We start from the raw sequence: 13,595 nt of genomic DNA on the forward strand, positions 1-13,595 counted from the left end.
ATAAGGTTATGTTACTCTTACCTTTTAATATTTTTAAAGCAATCTGGAAAGGAGACTCCAGATGGCTGATCCAGATAATTCCATGTACAATATATTTACATAATAATTCTGCAGAATCTTTGATTTGGTGGGGGGGGGGGGAGTTTCAGTCAATTAAGAAAATGGCCCCTGCTCAAATAAAGCAAAAAACAAAAAAGAGACGATATCCCCCAAATATTTTAAAATACCAACCCAGGACCCAAAAGAAGACAATGGCCTAGAGTCCGTAAAAATTGTGTGGACAGGGACACCTACCGAAATGACCAAATAATAGACTGGCTCTTTATCCAAGATAGAGATCTTGGTTGGAAAGAAGCGGATTGGTTGGTCGTGGGGCAGGAAATGCAAAGCCATTAGGATTCAGAGATGGTGGCCTGTACACAGTGACAATAGCTGAGTTGTAGCTAACTAGAAGGAACAGAAAGTCAAGACATTTTAGATCCAGAAATAACTTTAGAAAAAGTTTTTCCTATTCTTTTGCCTTCAAATAGAGTTCTGCTGTACCATACCATCTGACTACGCATTTTTTGTTATAACTTTTTAAAAGTTATAAAATAACGTATATGCTTATTTTGAAAAGTTAAAAATTATGAGAAAGAATAAAGAATTGGAAAGCACTCCTAATCCTAGACCTATTTTATTCCATTCTGAGAGACACATGAACATTCGGTGCGTACCACCTGCTCCTCGTGACTCTTCCTTTGGTCTCGGGTAGTCTCTTCTCATCCATATGCAGATGGACACTTAGCCAAGGGCAGCCCTAAGGAGGTCTCCAGCACCTTCTCTTTGTGCATCTCTCTCCCCTCGGGTGTTCTTCCTTGGAAATTCCAGCTGTCTTGATCCCCAAAACTCTGACCTCTGACTCTTTAACTCAGTGAGACCAGTGGGCTCTGTGTGGGTCCCCCATCCTCACACAGCAGACTGTAACCTGCCTCCAGGCCGTGAGCCGGGGCAATTGTAAGGCTCACCTGACTCGTTTCCCTTCTCATGAGAAGCATAGTCTTCTGTGCTGTCTGTGGTCAGTGTCTCAGAATATGTCGTTTTGTATATATTTGTCTGGTTTATAGTTGTTTAGGTGCAAGGATAAATGGAATCTCTGTTACACCATGGTGTCCCAAAGTAGAATTTGCATGTTTAGTATAGACGAATTTAATTAAAAACAATGATTACTCCATGCCTGGGAAATTGGGGCATTCTGCTTCCTTACTGCCATATACCTGCTGCTATCTGAAAGTATTCGGATATTCTCGAAATTTTTCCGGTGAGAATAAATGACAGTCATGTCTCTCCTTAGCACGGCGTGGAACGCAAAAAGGCAGAGGGGACAGTGCGTTTTAAAGACCTGGAGTTCCTGGTCCCTTGCAGTTTCACCCGATTAAAAATGAGTTTGCCACAGTGACACGTGCTCCTTAAACACTGCAGAAACTGCTACCCTGTAGATTAAAATGTCTTTATTTTACATGTTTTAGGTTATAATTATCACGTCGTGCTTATTTGAGGTATCAAAGCCTCTGGCCACTCCACGGCAGGCAGGTGTGTAACACACACACCACGGCAGGCAGGTGTGTGCACTACACACTGTATTTTTGTGGTGAGGTTTAGGCTTTCCTTATCCAACCTCGTTGGCTAGGATATCATCTGGGAAAGCTACTTGATATAACAAATAAAATGTGAATGTCAGTTTTTATCTCAGAAATATTTTTTCTCCCCTTCTCTGGTTTCATTTTCAGAAATCTGGCTCTAGAGCAAAAGGATGTTTGTGAATAAGCGTGTTGTGAAAAGTCCTGTCTCTGTCCTATTTCCAATTTCAGATAGGAATCTTTTTACATCGACATCATTTCCCAAATTTTGGCCTCTGGGTCTTCCTTATTTTACTTGTAACGATGGCGCTAGATCTTAGTCTAGGAAGAGAAATTCGTCCTAGCTTCTCCTGAGGCTTTGGCATTTACTTTGAGTTCATTCTCATCTTCCTTCTAGCCCATTCCATACGTGCACGTTGGGCATCTGCTATGTATAAAGCCGTCTGCGAGGTGTTAAGGAGATTTAGAAAAAACAAGGCTCAGCCCTGCTTTTGATCCGATAAGGAAACAGCTACCATACAAAACAGGAAGAAATGTCAGAGAAAATGAAAAGGTAAGAAAAGCTACTGTGACAGCATCTTATTGTGCTTATTCTGGTGAGAGAGATGTGGGAGGGAATGGCTTGGGCAGCGTTTCGTAAAGACAGTGGCTTCCACACAGAAAGCGATGTCTAATGTTTTGACAGGAGCTGAGAAAAATGGGGACAACGTTTCAAGCTGCAGGTACAACTAGGACTTTCCTTAAGGAAAAGGTTTTATTTTTCTCAGCAAGTAGAGGCGTGCCATAGAAGACCTGGATTCAAATTCACTCAGCAGTTGTGTGATCTTAGGGACTTAACCTCTGTGAGTTTCATCTTCCTCATCTATACAGTGGAATTAACGATATTCACTTTCAAGGAATATGTATTTTTCCCCACTATAGGCAGGCTGACATTAGAGAAGATTCAATAAACGGGGATAAAAGTGAAGATATTACTATTATTAATAAAGAATATGGAGCTAACTTTTGGGGAAAGTTTACACTCATCAGAGGAGTTACTTTTTGTTAAGATTTTGCACTTCTGCTCATGAAAGATTTCAGTGTGCAGCTTCTTTGCTGCAATATCTTTGTTTGGTTTTGGTATCAGGGTAATGCTGACCTCATAGCATGAGTTGGGAAGTGTTCCCGTCTCTTCCGGTTTCTAGAATAGTAAAATTGGTATTATTTCTTCATCAAATGGTTTGTAGAATCACCAGTGAAGCCCTCTCGGCCCTCAGATTTGTGTGTGTGTGTGTGTGCGTGCGTGTGTGTGTGTGTGTGTTTGTACTTTGAAAATCTCACTTTCCTTGTTTCATATGAGAAATGTGTTGCTGTCTTTGTTCCTCTATAAAGAAAGTGTCGTTTGTCTCCGTTTGTTTTAAGTTTTTCTCTTTATCACTGGTTCTAAGCAATTCGACTATAAAGTACCTCGGTTTTCTTCATGTTGCTTGTGCTTGGAGTTCATTGAGCTTTATGGATTTAGTGTCGTTTATAGTTTTCACCAAATTTTAGAAAATTGGCAGCATTAGTTCTTCAAATATTTTTTCCTGCCCACTCCTTCTTTGCAGATTCCAGTGACACGTATGTGAGGCCACTGACAGCTGTTCCAAAATCACTGATTCTCTGCTCCTTTTTTATTCTTTTTTCCCTCTCGGTGTTTCATTTTAGTTTCCGTTGCTATGTCTTCTAGTTGACTGAACTTTTTCTTGGCAGCATGTAATCCTTCTCATCCTCTGCAGTATTGATCCTATCCAGTGATTTTTTTGAATCTCAAACATGGTAGTTGCCATCTCTTCAATTCAGATAGATGGGTGGATGGATAGATAGATATAAAATCTACCAAATTTGTATGTAACACGCTTAATCTTTACCTTCTTGAATGCATAAACTACAGTTAAAATGACTGTCTTCATGTAATTGACTACTAATTATATCATCCGTGTCCAGCATTAAAATACTACCTTGTTGGGTGCTGGGCATTGTTGGGTTCCTATTCCTATTACTTGGGGCCAGTTTGGTTCTTTCAGGTCCGACTTAAGCTTTGATAGGAGGGACCAGGGGTGTGTTTAGTTTAGGGCTGACTTTTCTCCACCAAGGAGGGGTGCCCACACCAATGCCCGGTGAGTTATAAGTTCTTCCCTGCTCGGTACGACAATCCAGGGATTGTCCCCTCTAATGCTTTCAGGTGCTTCTTTCCTCAGCCGTGGGTCCCTTTCTCTCACGTGTGTTGATCTGTCCTCAGATGAAGATTTGAGGGGATCTTTCAAAGATCTCCAGAGTCCTGTCTCTCTGCAATTCTTCCTTCTCTGATACTCTGCTTGGCAAACCCGAGCCACCTCGGAGACTGCCAGGCCCCACCTGAGTTCCCCTTCAGGGCACTGACGCCTGGAAACTGTCTTCTGGCAGCATGCTTGGGGAGTGTAGGGTTCACCTCCTTCAGTCCCCGTATCTCAGGGGTCATTATCTTTTGTCACCTTATGCCCAATATCTTAAAAATGGTCATTTCATAGTCTGGTTTTAAATTACATTGATAGAGAATAAATCCAGTTCCTACTACTCCATCTTTCCTTAAAGCAGAAATCTTCAGAGGTAATGAAACACTAACGACTTGGCCTCACATCGAACAGGGATGAAGAAGCAAATACTGTATTGTTTATTGCAGTCATCCTTAGCTGTTTTTATACCGTGGACCCTCTGGTCATTTTGTGAAACCTGTGGACAGCTTCTCAGAATAATGTCTTCAAATGTACAAAGTAAAACAAGGAGGAGTAAAAAGAAGATGGGATATAGTTGTTAGAATATTTTTCTAAGTGATTTTGTGCTGTAGTAAGCGATATACTTCTTAATTAATCCATTAACTAACAAGATCTAGCAGTGGGTCTAATAAACGCTATGATTTTCAAGTAGGGATGAGCCTAAGCAATATTCTGTGATACAATTGCAATGCGATTTGAATAGATCCATACTCTCTGCTGGCGACAGTGTCAGAGCACCGTTAGTATTGCTATGGCTTTTGTTGCTAACATGCGCCGGGGGAAGAAATGCTAAATTTCAGTCAGAGACGTGTGCAGATGAACTTGCAGTTGCTCTCTCGTCCAAGCTGAAGGACCCCTGACTTCTGTCCACAGACCCCTCAGAAGCCTGTGATTCCCTATTTCAATGAATGAAACTGGATTCCCCGCAAGTGGAGGGTTTCACGCAATAGGCTAAGGTTATGAAATGGCAGTGGTTTCATTCGAATCTGCCATGAGAATGGTGAGGTGCCACGGGGATAGTTTTGGGGCAGAGGGCGAAAAACTGTTCACAGGACAACTGAGTGCCCTTCATGCCGAAAGGGGTCTTGTCTCCACAGTCCCCAGATCTAGGAGGTTTGTCCCCAGTGCTGAGGAGCCCACCTGTCACATGGCTTCGAGCCCAGCTCCCATTCCGACTCTCAAGTCTCCTCACTCGCAACTGACAGACTGGGCAGGTCTGCTGTTTATTTTTGCCTCTGGTCCTTCGGCCAGGCCACAGGCTCTTGGATTTGTGAATACCCAGTTCTGTTCCTTCCAGTGTGTCCCAACGAGCAAGTCACTGTAATTTTTGGTTTTGTTCCCATACTCCCTCCAAAAGTCATTAGTCATATCCTCCTTCCCATTTCTGCCTTGAACAGGCAGTCATTATGATGAAGCCAGCTTGCTTCAGAATTCCATGAGAACCACAGTGTCAGGCCGTCACAGCTCTGGAGCTGGAAATGGAAAAGGCTGTGCTCCGGGGCTGGCTGGCACCATCCCTGTGAGTCATTATGGAAACACTGTCCCCGGATACTGCTGAGGGGAACTGCGTTCGCTGGTGAGGCCATCTGTCAGATGAAATCCTGACCCCCTGACATCTTAAAACATTCCATAATATGTGGGCTGTTGGGCCTTCTGTCTGGTATCCTGGTTACATTAAAATTTGGGTTGTTTTATTCTATTTTTGGTGCTCTTACAGTTTCCAATGTGTTAAAAAAAAACCAAAATACACTTTTTTCCAGATTACAAAAATAATACATTATTCATTGTACAGAAATTAGAAAAGATAAAAACACCAGAAGAAAATTCTACCACCAGAGAGATAGATTTTAAAAAATATATTGTATTTCCTTTAAGATATTATTCAGATTACAGTGTATATACAACTTTTGTAAGTTGTTTTAAAAACCATAACAGTATAACTCACACAGTCATTTTTAAAAGTATAAAATTATATCCTTTTTGCCCTAAAGGAGGCCTTATGTAAGATACCTGGTTAAACACATTCTTTCTAAAAATGAGAAAAATGAATCCCCGGAGGATAAAGAATTTGCCCCAGTTCATGAGCCACAGTCAGACATGAACCCTGGATTTTGGTCCTGGCCTCCTGCCCATGGCCGTGCTTGCCTGGTCTGCATTCATCTTTGGACAAGAGCTGGAAAGGCGCTGGCCTATCGGCCTCTTGACCCAGAGGAAATGTATGTGAAGTCCTGGGCTAATGAATAGGAAATTTGCTCCTGCCTTAGATCTTGAGCCAGGCAGCCTTCCTGAGTTGAGGAGATGGGAATTTGTAGTTCAAGGATCTGGTAGGGATATACATTGGCAAAAACTTTTACAGAGGCCCATTTGGCAATATCTGGCAAACTTACTTTTGAGTTAGCAATCTCATGCCTAGGACTTGTCTTACAGATTGCATAGGTACAAAATGACACACGTACAAGGTTGCAACAGCATTGTAGCATTATTTGTATTAGAAAAATAATGGAAAATGCAAATGTTCCTCTATAAGGAGCTGGCTAAACAAAATGTAATACATCTATAGATTGGAATACTAAAATACTAAGTATCCAAAATATGTCAATCTTGTTTCTGAATACATAGAAAAATTCTAAGTAAGATATTAGCACACCAAATCCATTAGAAAATTACAAATATTACCCCGACTAAGAATATAATTTATCTCAGTTAAAGGAAAAAAAAAAAATAGGCCTCTCGAGACACAGAAAAAGCAGTAGACAGAATTTAACATCTGTTCCTGCTAAAACTGCTTAGCAAACTAAATTCAGAAAAATTTCATTACCTTGATTAAAGATATATGATAGTTATTAGTACTGTTCACCACATTTTCTAATTTTTTCCGTTTCAAGCACAATACAAAATACCCAAAAGAGAGGCTATCTATTGTGAAAAAATTGAGTTGGACTCCTCTTTTTCACTATGATAAAAAGTTAATTTCAGATAGGTTAACAAATCTTATAAATAATTAGAAGAAAATATGGGAAAATGTGTTTATAACTTCTAAAGATTTTCTCAAGATCCACACAAAAATGATTAATGTATTTGGCCACATAAACATTTATTCCTTCTGAAATGCAGAAGAAAGTATTCAAAAGCCAAAACATAAGAATAGACTGAGAGAAAATATCTCAGGACACACAGAGAATATGGGTTATGATGAGACCGACTTTGTCCAATAGAACTTTCTGTGGTGGTGATGTTCCCAGTGCCCAGCAGGACAGCCACTGCAGATGTGGCCCGTGTGACTGAGGAACCGAATTCCAGATTTTACTTAATTAAATGAATTTCAATTTAAATGGACCATATGGCTAGTGGAGACTCATATTGGACAGTGCAGATTTAGCAAATATGGAAAACTCTTACAGTTAGAAATAAAAATTAAAAAGTAGACAAACTAGCCAAGATTATGAATGGGCAAATCACAGAAAAAGAAATATAAATGGCCAATAAACATGTAAAAAATATGCAACCCTTCTCCTTATTAATGAGAAACATACAAATTTCAATGTAATAAGATATCTTTTTTTTGGTAAAATGTTGGAATGTGTTAATACCCAGGTTGGTGAAGGTGAGGGAATTGGTTACTCTTCATTGTTGGTAAAACTACACACTGCCACAACCTTTTTGATGGACAACTTAGCAGTATCTTTCAAAATTTTAAATGTGTATAACCCTAATCTAGCAAGAACTAACATTTTAATGGAACTTAATAATGTCACTTAGTGAGTCTGAAACCTCAGCAATGAAACCATTTTTTTGTGAACTGATTACATCCCTACCAGAGGTTTATACTAATATTTCAGTAAATGAATTAACCAACGATGTGTTTAGAACTGTGCCTGACACTTGCTAAGCATGTAGGTGTTTGCTCTAATTATTATTATGCCTTATGTATCCAAACATGATATTTATCTCCCTTTTCTCATCTCCAAGGCAAAATAAACGTATGCAGAACTTTAAGAAACCCCAATACGCATGTAAGTCCTATAAAGTCTGCTTGCTTCGTACCTCCTGTCATTAAAAAAAAATGTTTATTTTGATTATCGATGTTTCAAAGATACTAAAAAGTACAGAAAATAGTATTGCACACATCCACAGAGCCTCCTTCTCCCAGATTTAACAGCCATCGGTATTTTGCTTTATTTGCTTCTGATCATTGTGGTTTTGTTTTAAGTAAACAGAAACAGCTCTGGGCCCCTGGTCTCAATTCCTCTTTCCTTCTCTTTTTCTTCCCATCTTAGAGGGTTTCGCTCTCCCGAGGTTAGATTATGCCATCCCCACTTTTACTTAAGCATCTATTATTCAACAATATAGAGTCCCGATTTAGTTTTTAAACTACTAATCGAAATTTGAAATAATACAGAATCCTGATGATGACTTTTTTCAAAATGTCTTTAAGAAGCAAAGAAGAAAAAACCCTATTGAAACAAGAAAATGCTCATTGATGGAGATTGGGTGAGATCGAGGGGACTGTGTACATCTGGGAGAGTTTCTGTCTTGCGCACAAACAGCCTTTCTGTAGAAATAATTCCTGGGGCCACAGTTCGTCTGCAAGCTGGTCTCAGGATTTTAAGCACTAGCGTCATCCACCACAGCGACCTCACCACACACGCCTCTCAGAATGTCCAACAGCTGAACGATCAAGGTATCAACTTCTGGACTACAGCAGTTACGGGTGGCACCTGCTAGTGGCTACTGGTTTGCTTGCCTGAGGCCAGGGACAGCTGTGACCTGCAGGTGTGGCCCCTGTGGTTTACCCAGACTCCTTCGCACCCTTCACATAGCTGACCCTGGGCTTTTTTTGTGACATACTTAGGAATTTGTAGCAGCTATGCTGACATGTGCCCTAGCACCTGTTGGGCTGAGGACTGGGCTGACACATATCACCTGACATTAGACATGATGAGCTGTACTGGTCCTAAAGCTTCCACTATGAGGTGGATTTTCTCCTCCCTGGGTGCGGCCCCTGCTTCCAGCCCCTGTAGAGAGACTCATTTGCCTATGTCCACATATGCACCAAACCATCTTTACTTTCTTCATAGGATCAACTTCCATGCTTTTGTTTATAGTACACACTCAAAAACACTAACAGATTACATAAGGGCTACTAGTAACCATAATAATAATGATAATGACAACAACAAGATATTCATATTTGTTCATCGGCACTGTTCATATCTGAAGGCTCATATATATATATATATGTGCCATTTCACTGTAAATTGATTCGGCTATAATTTTTTTTATAAAATTTTCAATTGTCTATTGAATTTGCCTCTTTTACATTCTGATGTTTTCTATATTTTCTTTTATAATAGTTCTATAGTTGTGCATTTTTATGAATAAAAAGGAATACTAAGAAAAACATTTAAAATGGTTTGTACTGATAACCTCTGTTGAAAAATGAAAAAAAAAAAATGCATGTGAGCATGGCCAGAACATTTAAAGAGTGTGAGGCTGTGAAATGCCAAGGGAGAGCCGCCTGCGACATTTCCCCACACCAGTCTCTTTCACCAAAGAAGCTACTGTTAAGAGTTTCTTACCATTCTTACCAAGAAGCAAAACGTGCATATGCCAAGATGGAATTTTAAATATATTTTATTTCACTTTATTGTAATTTACATGGTAAGGAACCTACTATATATACTGTTCTGTAACTTGCTTTTTCAAGTGATATATCTTAGAGATCATTTCCTATCAACAGAATATTCTGTGATACAGTTCATATAACATTTTTCTCCTGGGCTTTTGTTTTCAGATTCTTGCCATTTATAAACAATACTGCAATGAACATCCTTATAGACCTAGCTCAGCAAACTTTTATGGGTAAATTTTTATATGCTAAACTTGAACTGGTGTTGAAAATATTTTAAGAGATAATTATCTGAATTAAAAAACTGCACATTCAGGGCATAAGAAAAGTATATTCCTGAGGTTTTTATTTTTTTAAGCCTACCAATACATACGGGAAAGAAAAAGAACATTTTCCTCTCTACACATTCTAGACTCAACATGAGCTGAAGCAAAGTAGTGAAAGAAAGCTTCACTTTACTTTCAGAGTCAACACGTCAGTGATATTTCTGTCCCTGGGTGACCAGAAATGGCCCAGGAACTTGTGAATTCAAAGCACTTTTTCTCATCCTCGAGTTCACTCACCGTGTCTGTCATTTGCTCTAAGCAAGGAAGAGATCAGAGGGGACAAAAAGGCAGAGAAAATGCCTCCCACAGAACCCGCTGCTTTCTGATATCCTGCCCGAGGGAGGCCGAGAAGGCGCATTTAAAAACCACTTAATATTTAGTACATTAAATGTGGACTCTGCACATGTAAAGTTTCCATCAGGACAAAGCTTACATCAGTCTGCCAGTTTCCCTTCTCAGAGGCAGATGGTGTTGTTACTTAGGAAAAGTCCTAGCTTGTCTAGGAGCAGGGTTTCTCCACCGAGGCACTGTGGACATTCTGCGCTGGGCGGTTCTCCGTTGTCAGGACGAATATTCCATGCACTGTAGGATTTTTAGCAGCAGCCTGCCCTCTACCCACTAGAGGCCTCTCCAGCTGTCTCCAGATGTTCCTCCTGTTAAAAACCACTGGTCTAGGAACACACACACACACACACACACACACACACACACCCCGTATATACACAATATTCTCTTTTATTGTTGTACCATAAATTATTTACGCAATCTCACTTTGATAGATACCTTTTTTGAGTTATTTTGCAATTCCGCAATGAAGATACGTAAGTATCTCTACGGGGGTGAATTCTTAGACGTGCAATTGCGGGGTCAAGGGTATGCACATTTCAAATTGTGATCGATTTTGACCGAATTGCCTTCCAAAGAGACCATGCACTCTTCCACTGCCCACGTACGAGAGGGCCTGTTCCTATGTACCTCTGCCAACTCCGCGTGTTAGCAAACCTTGTAAATCTTTTAATCCAAAAGGTGAGAACCTGGAGTCTTTCTGTACCTGCAGCTCTGCCACTGCGCTCAGCTCTAAAATGGGTATTCCGAAGACAAGCTGCTCAGAAATGCACCTTTTATAGGTTCAAAGACCAGGGCAGGGATTCTGGCGAAGAATTTTTTGATTAAATTCTGCAGCCTTTTTTTTTTTTTTTTTTTTTTTGGCAGGCTGAGTCTTAACTGAACCACACTGCAATTCCAAATGATTCCCGAGGACAGGACCCAGCCTCTCGAAACCGTGCGCTGCTTTCGCGCGACGTGCCGCAGCATGACTTCTGGAAAGGCTTTCTGCATTCCTGCAGATAGGTATACGATAAACACTTCGATAGCATTTTCCATGGCGTTCACCCTCACGGTGCTGAGACGTGCTGTCTGCTTTAATGTATGTGCCGGATCACAGATAGAAATGATCAAATAGAATCAAGACAAGGATCAAGCCTCATAAAAAAATTTTGCCTACAGCAAGTACCGAAAAATGTCAGTTGTGCCAAGGCTCCGCAGGCCAAGTGAAGCCAGGGGTTGTGCAATTTACCCAGCAGAGGTTGAAATTTCTGACAGAAACAGGAGCCTCATTGACAAACATAAGCATAAAAACGAAGCCTCGTTTATTAAAAAAGGTCATTTTGATGCTTAGCTGATGTGAGCATTGAAAATCACAGTTTCTGAGCGCCAGTATTTCCTTCCTCTGTAAAACACAGGATAAAATAGATTTTCCGTTCTCAGATTTTCTGGGTTGGTCATTTTGGCTCTAACTTAAACCAAGTTTTCAAGTGGTTGCATCAGACCAGAATGTTCCACACTTTTGCCTTTGCCTGATTGAAGACAAAGATCCATTCTTGCATTCAGGGAACATTTATTGGAAGCCTACTATGTGTCAAGTCCTCAACTAGACTCTGGCGAAGAGGCACTGATGAGTAAGACGCCAGACCTGCTGGCCAGACCTCAGATTAAAGATCATCTGAGAAGAGAAGCTGGGAGCCAGGGGTGTGGAGAAGCCTTGCCTGGGTGTGGGGAGACCCAGGACCTACTAGCTGGGGCTGTCAGGGTTTTTATCATAGTCCAGCAAAGGCTCAAATTAACCAGTGCAAATGGCTCGGCTACTCCTTGAAAAGCAATGGAAGTCTGTTCTGATTATTTCTCATTCACTCCATTGGTGCAAAAGGGACCCCACCCTAAATAATACGAGGTGGTTCACACATGACACCCTACGGTGGATATGTGAGACTGGCAACAGTCAGTCACATATGCTCAGAGCCTGGGCCACACAGAACCACGTGGGGTTACACTCAGGAGCAGGAGGGAGCCAGCCAGAGCTGTGGGTGAAAGGCTTTGTAGTAATGGGGGAAGGGGTGACATGGCCCCCGTTCCCGCTGGAGGGTGTGATTTGCTGGTGGGAATAATCGTGTGGGCTGACAGGGACCTGAAACCTGTTGGGTTTAGGACAGAGTGGGTATGGCTGGTCTGGCTAAAGGGCACGCATGTCTGCTGAGAACAAAGAGCTCATGGTTGGGACTCTGGGGCTCCATGAAGGTCGAAGACGACAAGGCAGCACCTGGAATGTCAGGCCGCACAGTCTGCGAGGTTTTTTAGTGACAGTTTTTCTTCTTTGTTTGTTTTGCATCCAGAGCGCAGGGGCAGCCCACTCACAGTCTAACGACAAGCAATGCTGGACCTGGAAATATCCCACGTCGTTTATTGAACAGGTCGATAAATTCTCCCTCTTTTAATTTTAGGCTTAATTTGGTTTGAGTTAGGTTCCTGTCACTCACAGCTAAAAAACTGCTAATAGACCAACAAAGATGACTTACTTGCCCCTTTTGACAAGGAAGGGAGTGATTTGGGCAAACACACTGGCCATTGCTCTTTTGTTAGTTTTCCCACGCAGATAGCAGACCCTCTAATGGCTTGAAAACCAGCCCAGGCCCCACGACCTTGCTTAGCCATACTTGCTCTTCTCTGTTCTTTGAACAAAAGTCCAGTCCCACCTTGGGGACGTCATTCTTCCCTTTGCCTGAGACACTCTTCCCAGCTCTTCCAACTGTCCACTTCCTTTTGTTACTCAGTTTAAATGTCACTGCCTCAGAGAAGCCTTCCCCTCACCCCCAGCTAAGACCTCTGCTCAGTTACTCTCTCTCATGATCTTGTTGTTTTCATCGTAAGCCCTTATCACCGTCTGACATTTTCTTGTTTATATATATTTTTATACTCCGTGCACCCCCATCGCTACAAGCTTCCTGAGAACATAGATCTTCTCTGTATTCCTAGTGCTTAGAAACAGTCCCTGGAACACTCTAGGGCTTCAGTAGAAGTTTGTGGAAGGAATCGATGAACAACCACACATGTAGCCACTGCTTGTGTGGTGCATATAGATTATGTAGTGCTTTATGTGGATTACACAAAGCAATTCTCAAAATAACCGTAGGGAAGGATCATTACCATTTATAGGTAGGAAAACTGAGATTAGAGAAGCCGAGCAACTTGCCAAAATGTACACACCTGGAAAATGGTAGAGGTGAGATTAAACAAAGAACCATTAGATGCCAAAATTTGTGATCGTACCTTTTCAGTGACTCCAAGATTTGTCTCGACTATCAACATTCTGACATTCTAACAGATAAAAGCCCTTGCTAGATCATAAATCGCAACTTGGGAATGAGTTGTGTGATGTGTGACCATCACAGAGGTAAGTGACCATTCTTCCTGT

Source organism: Rousettus aegyptiacus, unplaced genomic scaffold (genome assembly GCF_014176215.1).
Source record: "Rousettus aegyptiacus isolate mRouAeg1 unplaced genomic scaffold, mRouAeg1.p scaffold_m13_p_14, whole genome shotgun sequence".
NCBI lineage: Eukaryota > Metazoa > Chordata > Mammalia > Chiroptera > Pteropodidae > Rousettus > Rousettus aegyptiacus.